Here is a 7,544-nt window from a genome sequence, read left to right as displayed (position 1 = left end):
AGAATTCCATCGGATAGAGGAGACATTCCAGGCTGAGGGAACTACACACACAAAGTCCTGGGAGTGCTTGATATGTTTGAGGGGCTCTACTACGTATGGCTGGAGATTAGCCCGAAAAAGGGCTGGAATGCAAAGGGTCACTAATCAAAATAGGAAATGCTGTAGGATGATATGGCCTTTAAACCTTACTCCTCACAGGCCGCTTGGGCCAGAGTTTGGACTTTATCCCGGAAGCAGCAGAAAAATCAATCACAGGACACTAACATGGATGAGTGACGTAATCAAATGTGGGTTTTAGCAATTTTCCTTGTGGTAATGTGGAGGATGAGCTGAAATGCCTGGATACTGGGAGGGAAAGTAGAAAGCTATTGCAGTAGTCCTAGCAAGAGATGTTAAGAGCCTTTGGGATATGCATGAGGAGGGAACAGATGTGAGATATTCTAGAGATTAGGTACAACAGACCATGGTGACCAGTTGCATAGGGTGAGGAAAAAGGAATCATTAGAGATGACTAAAATGTCTGTGGAGTGCTTTCAACTGAGGGGAAGGAGGATTTGGGGAAGGTGTGGCAGGGTATATATTCTGAGATGGAGGGAGGGTCATGAGGTCAGCCAGGGGAAAATACTCTGTAAGAAACTGGAAGCATGGATCCAGAGTTCAGGGCAGAAGTACAGATCAGAGATAAAGGTTAAAGGTCATTAGCACTGGGGTGGTGAACAGAGCCATAGAGAAATTGAGGTCTCTTGTGGGGAGAAGCCCAAAGACAGAACTCTGAGGCAAGGATAGAACCCATTCTTCAGAGCTGGTGGAACAGAAGCCCCCAAAGAGAGAAAAACTGGCCAGAGAGAGAGAAGGAGAATCATGGAAGCCAAGAGAGAACTGTGTTTCAGGGAAGGTCCCAGGAAGGGACATCTAAGTTTGCTTTGGAGGTCAGGATATTTTGCCTAAGGGGGTGATGTCTGAATTAGTCTTAAGGACGGAGAACAGGATGAGGACTGGAAGGGGGAGGTTGGATCTGGCCATTTGGATGACTGTAACCTTCTCTAGGGCAGAGTCAGTGGTGGGGCCAGCAAACACATTCAGTGGATTAAAGATTGAGTACAAGGTGAGAAAGCGTAGGTGGCAAATATAAACATTATTTTTTGAAGCTCAGTACTAAAGGGCTTCCCCGATAACTCAGTTGGTAAAGAATCCACCTGCACTGCAAGAGACCCCAGTTCTATTCCTGGGTTGGGAAGATCCCCTGGAGAAGGGAAAGGCTACCCACTCCAGTATTCTGGCCTAGAGAATTCCGTGGACTGTACAGTCCATGGGGTTGCAAAGAGCTGGACATGACTGAGCAACTTTCACTAAAGGGAAGGAAAGAGAGGAAAACGTAGGCTGAGAGTTGGGGTTTCCTAAGGATGGTGACTTGTACCCCAGCACACTTCTCTGCATCATGCATGTTTGTGCTGTTCATCTTGATGATCTAGTCATTCTGTGAGTGTTTATTGAGTATGGTCCCTCCTGGGATAGGGACCATTCTGGGTGCTGGACTGCAATGGGGAACAAGACCTCTCAAGGACCTCATCCAAAGGTTAAAGAGACAAATAAGAAATTTCAGGGGCTTCCCTGATGGCTCAGTGGTAAAGAATCCACCTGCCAATACAGAAGACATGGGTTCTATACTGTGAAGATCACACATGCCGTGGAACAGCCAAGCCCACGTGCCACAACTACTGAGCCTGTGCTCTGGAGCCTGGAGCCTGAAATTACTGAGCCCACGTGCTGCAGCTACTGAGGCCTGTGCACCCTGGAGCCTGCGCTCTGAAACGAGAGAAGCCATTGCAGTGGGGAGCCTGAGCACAACTAGAGTGGCCCCCGCTTACCACAACCAGAGGAAAAAGCCCACGCAGCCATGAAAATCCAGCAGAGCCAAAAATAAACACAATTATTTTAAGCAAAAAAGAAATTCCAGGTCAGTGCCACAGACAGGGTTAGTACTGGATACGATGGGAGATACTGGAGGTCACAGACCCCGCCTGGAGGCCTGGGAGGACTCCCTGGAGCAGGTGACATCTGAGCTGAGGCCTAAAGTAGAAGATAGCCAGGTAGGGCAGGGCAGGGGAAAAGGCATTCCAAGCAGAATGTCTTTCCTGCGCATCCCCTCCCCACCTTTCTCTAAACCCTAGATACCCTGGATGTCCATGGAGAACACAAGGAACCTCCTGTCCATGGTACACTCGCCTCCCAGAACTTGTTTTTGCCCCCATTTGGCATGCCTTCCTATGTCATAGTGACTTTTGCCCCCTCATCTATTAGAAACGTCTAAAGAGAAGAGACTTGGCTTAGCCATCTGTCTGTCTGCTGACATATCTACAGCAGTTCTCATGGCTAATGCTTAAAAAAATTTTTATGTGACATCATCTAAGGGCCAAGGACCACTGTCATGGCTAATGCATTTTCAAGGGAGCCACTGGCAGGCTTAGTAAATAGAGGTATAAAGGGAAACCAAACATAGACAGGAATTAAAATAAGGCTGCGAGAAAAGCCTGTGGTGGGAGGTGGAGAGGAAGCAAAGAAGCGAAGAGAAAGTGTGCACAGAGTGGGGAGGGATACAGTTCCAAAGAAAATCTAACCCGAACTCCCTACTCCACACAACCCTGCCTTTGGTTTCTTTTCTGTCATGGGCAGGACTCCTTGTTCTCCCTCTTCTGGAGGGTTTTCCTGTTGGAATCTGATTTCTAGACATATTTCATCAGTTATATGCATCACAACTGCATTTTTTTTCAGGAATGAGGAGAAGCTGAGAGAGAGAGAGGTGAGGAAAAAAGCCCTCCAGACCCAGTAATTTTCCCACCTCACAGGGTTGAGCCCAAACAGAATTCAAATTTCCTTCCCTTGAGAGAGGGAAGCTGGTGGCCGTGTCACACTTCTGAATTGGGTACACAACTCACAAGCTAAGTTCTCTAGCACAGCAAAACTAATTTTGTTTTGCAGCTGGATAAATAAAGTAAGGAAGAAAAAAGCAGGCATTACACATTTTTGAATTAGCACCAAGTCTTTCAAACTCCGCCTCTTTCAGGAAATGTTCCTTAATGTGGTGGGAGGTGGTAATTTCATTCCCTCTCCCAATCCTGCCTCACCACAAGAAACCCTGTTTAGAGCTGCACTTACCCCTTCATTTGTCAGGCTGACTTTGCTTTGCCCGGTATCTCTGGGTCCTTCAGTGAATTCTCTGTCTCTGCCAATGGGGTCAAAAGAAAAGAGTGTGGAAGAACTCAAAAACTACCAAGGAAGTTGTACATGGTGATGGTCTCTGAGGGTGTCAGTACCACAGGTCCAAGACTGAAAGTTTCTAGAAAAAAGAACAAAGCCCCTTTGAGTTTTTCCTGCAATAAACAGGTGAGTATTATGCTGAATTAGTGGTTTCTGAATTAATTGTAATTGAAAAAGAAAAATTTTCCAGCCAGTTATCATAATATATGCAAGAGAGGAAACAAAACTTCTAGTTTAAAATTCAGAGCAATACGATCCTACAAGGAGTTGGACAAGCCACCCAGAATCTTGTACGTTACACATGAAGTGGATTTCATGAGCTTTTGTCAATTGAGCTATATCTTTTCTAAAGAGCAGTTAGGAATCAGGTTCCCTCCTCTTCTCTAGAACACACTTCATATCAATTTTCATAAGCCTAGGAAAAAGTACATTTATCAAAGACCAATAAAGTTATTTTAGATTAAAAATATAGTGGAGGAAGAAAGAAGTAGCTGGGTGTAGATTTTAAAGATGAAAACTATATGAAGTTATTCCTGAGGTGTGTATTTATGACGAGTCATTAAATATATTAGATAATCGTTATGCCCCAGGCACGTAACTGCAGTAACTCATGTCTCATCATGTCCTCTCTGAGAAAAACAATGTTCTGTGTGAAATTTACAGCTTGGGCTGAAAGACGTTGCCATGAGCTTTCCTCATAGTCTAGAAGCCACAAGTACCTTGTCCAAGGAGCTTTTCATGGATTTCTCTCTGGACCTTGAATATTCTCTGACTGTAAGTCTTATTATTGGAGAGGAAGCACTTCCCTGGTGGCTCACTTGGTAAAGAATCTGCCCGCAATGCGGGAGACCTGGGTTCAATCCCTGGGTTGGAAAGATCCCCTGGAGAAGGGAAAGACTACCCACTCCAGTATTCTGGCCTAGAGAATTCCATGGAGTGTGTAGTTCATGGGGTCGCAAAGAGTCGGACACAACTGAATGACTTTCACTTACTTACTTATTTACTTGGAGAGGAAATATCTTTGTCAAGAACAATAGTCTTGGTGAAAAGACATTTCTAACTTTAATTTCATTGATTGTCTTTGGTGAATTTTAGGTCCTTGATAGGTAGTGGGCTTAGCAAATGCTGCCAGATTTGATAGACAGCTAGCACGCATTTTCATTGGAAAAGACTCTGATGCTGGGAGGAGTTGGAGGCAGGAGGAGAAGGGGACGACAGAGGATGAGATGGCTGGATGGCATCACCAACTCGATGGACGTGAATTTGAGTGAACTCCGGGAGTTGGTGATGGACAGGGAGGCCTGGTGTGCTGCAATTCATGGGGTCGCAAAGAGTTGGACACGACTGACTGAACTGAATTGAACTGAGCATGCATTTTATTTTCAAAGATAACTTTTCCTCTATGATTTCAGTCTTCACAAATATAGTAACTGTAGGATCATTTAATAGGAGTTCAGGAATTGTTTGATCAGCCATCTTTTTCTTTTCACTCTATGCACCACACACTAGAAGTGAAACGTATGACTTTATTTTTAACAATGTTGAAAGGGAGGCAGAAAAGATAAGGATGTTATTTCCTAGGACTTCCTCAGGAGGATCAAGCTTTGGCTAGAAGCCAGAGACCCCTGATTTTTCTTCTTTCATATCAGATGTGGAGCGATTTGCCTCAGATCCATCCCTGCCTGGGATTGTTGGTGCTCCTTTTGATCGAAGGTTATCTCTTCTCTATTTTGTGTGCTGTAAGACATTGCCTGGAAGACGCGCAGGTCAACTGGCTGTCTCCATGCTTGCTCAGTGAGTCAGGGTCCATGAAACATCTCTTTAGGAAAAAGGGATACATTCATCCCTCATGATCTGTGGAGGGTTGGTTCCAGGAACCCTGAGGATACCAAAATCTTAGGATGCCCAAGCCCCATATATAAAGTATTTGAATATAAAGTACATCCTCCCATATACTTTAAATTATCTCTAGATTGCTTATAATACTAATACAGGGGAACACATGTATACCTGTGGCAGATTCATTTTGATATTTGACAAAAATAATACAATTATGTAAAGTTTTAAAATAAAATAAAAATTAAAAAAAATACTAATACAGTGTAAATGCCATGTAAATAGTTATGTGCAGCCAATTAAAGTTTTGCTTTCTGGAACCTTCTGGAATTTTTTCCCCAGAAGTTTAGTTGGATTCATGAATGTGGAACCCCTGGACACAAAGGGCTGCCTGAGCTAACTTAGGGTAATGATGAGGTAGTGAAATAGAAGAGAGGGATCAGGAAGTTGCCTTAAGAAGAAATGATCATAACTTACAGTTTCTTAGAAATGTAACTACGTTAGGGGAACTGGAGTGGCAGGTCTGGGATAATTGACACTCTAGGACATGTCAGGCAGAAACACGTGTTTAAATACTGCATAAAATCTGCAAATTATATGTGAGATAGCCCTGAGTAGTTAAGAATGAGAATCCATCTATCTGGTGGGAAAATGACAAACAAGATAACAAAAAAGCACAGTCTTTCTGGTTGACCAACATAACCACCATGGAGTTTTCAAAAACAGAACCATCTGTTGTATAAGGAACCCTGGAGAGAGAGTACGTATTTACAGAATCCCGCATGGGAAAAACAGGCATATTAATAAACTTTTTAAAAAATTAATTACTCTGAAATCCATTTTTCTTCTAGTTTCTCTGCTGTCAGCATATACTGTGTTGAAACAAACAAACAAAATATCCAGTCAATTTAAAAGCAGACAGACTTGCTATGACTAATTTAAGCACTTCCCAAAGTAGGCTCTTTTCCAAAAATACACAGCAATTGACAATACTGGCAGCTCAGTCTACAGGGTTATGATACAACTAAGACCCTGAGGCTGAATGTGAAGTTTACTGCTAGTTTGGGCACAGCAGGGTAATCTGTAAAGGAGCGTCTACAGCCCTTAACTGTTTTTGGTATGGGGCTTCAAAATGAAATCTTCCTATAACCTAATGTTTCCAATGGGTGTACCTTAAATAGTCTACCTTAATAATTCTATTTTTCCCTTTTGGTTTCTAAAATGGAAGTTGTTGTAAGGAAAAATCTTGAAGGGCCCAGGAGCCCTAGTTGTATGCTCCTTTTAAAACACATTTCTTAGTGGCCTCCTTAGCACAGTAGGCAGTATGTCAGTCTCACAAAACATATATTTCTTTTAATTTTTTATTGAAGTTTAGTTGGATTATAGTGTGGTGTTAATTACTGCTGCGGAGAAGGCAATGGCACCCCACTCCAGTACTCTTGCCTGGAAAATCCCATGGACAGAGGAGCCTGGTAGGCTGCAGTCCATGGGGTCGCTAAGAGTCGGATGCGACTGAGCGACTTCACTTTCACTTTTCACTTTCATGCATTGGAGAAGGAAATGGCAACCCATTCCAGTGTTCTTGCCTGGAGAATTCCAGGGACGGGGGAGCCTGGTGGGCTGCTGTCTATGGGGTCGCACAGAGTCGGACACGACTGACGCGACTTAGCAGCAGCAGCAGCAATTACAGCTGTGCAGCAAAGTGACTCACTACACATATATTTACATTCTTTTTCATGGTCCCAAACTCCCACCCCTTGGCAACCACCATTCTATTCTCTAAGTCCCTGATTTTGTTTCTCTTTCATAGATAGGTTCATTTGTAGAATACATTTCTTTACCAACTGCACTATCAGGGAAGCCCTGTAGAACACCTTTCTTTATGAAAATATGTGGTAAAATTATTTTTTAAAGCCTAACATCTTTAGGTGTTGTTGCTTTTTCATGAATACCTTTGTGCGTTATAATCACTCTGTATTATGGTGGAGGAGGTTGGAAATCAAAGTAAGTGATGATTCTCTTCCAAAAGGCTTCAAAGGGATAGTAAGATCACATTTCTTCCTTCCTTCATTCCTTTTAAATCCATAATTTTTCTAGGAACTTTTTCAACTAAGTTTTCATATATACCTTCATAAAATTATTCATAGTATTTTGTATGTATGATGTAAGTATGATAGCTTTTTAAAATTAATTTTTATTGGAGTATACTTGATATACAATGTTGTTACTTTGTACTGTACAGCCAGGTAGATCAGTTACACATATCCACTCTTTTTTAGGGTTTCCCTGATAGCTCAGTTGGTAAAGAATCCGCCCACATTGCAGGAGACCCTGGTTTGATCCCTTCCTTGGAGAAGGGAAAGGCTACCCACTCCAGTATTCTGATCTGGAGAATTCCATGGACTGTAGAAGTCCATGGGGTCACAAAAAGTCAGACACCAGTCAGCGAC

Source organism: Bos javanicus, chromosome 16 (genome assembly GCF_032452875.1).
Source record: "Bos javanicus breed banteng chromosome 16, ARS-OSU_banteng_1.0, whole genome shotgun sequence".
NCBI classification, from domain to species: Eukaryota; Metazoa; Chordata; class Mammalia; order Artiodactyla; family Bovidae; genus Bos; species Bos javanicus.
This window is presented reverse-complemented; position numbering follows the sequence as displayed.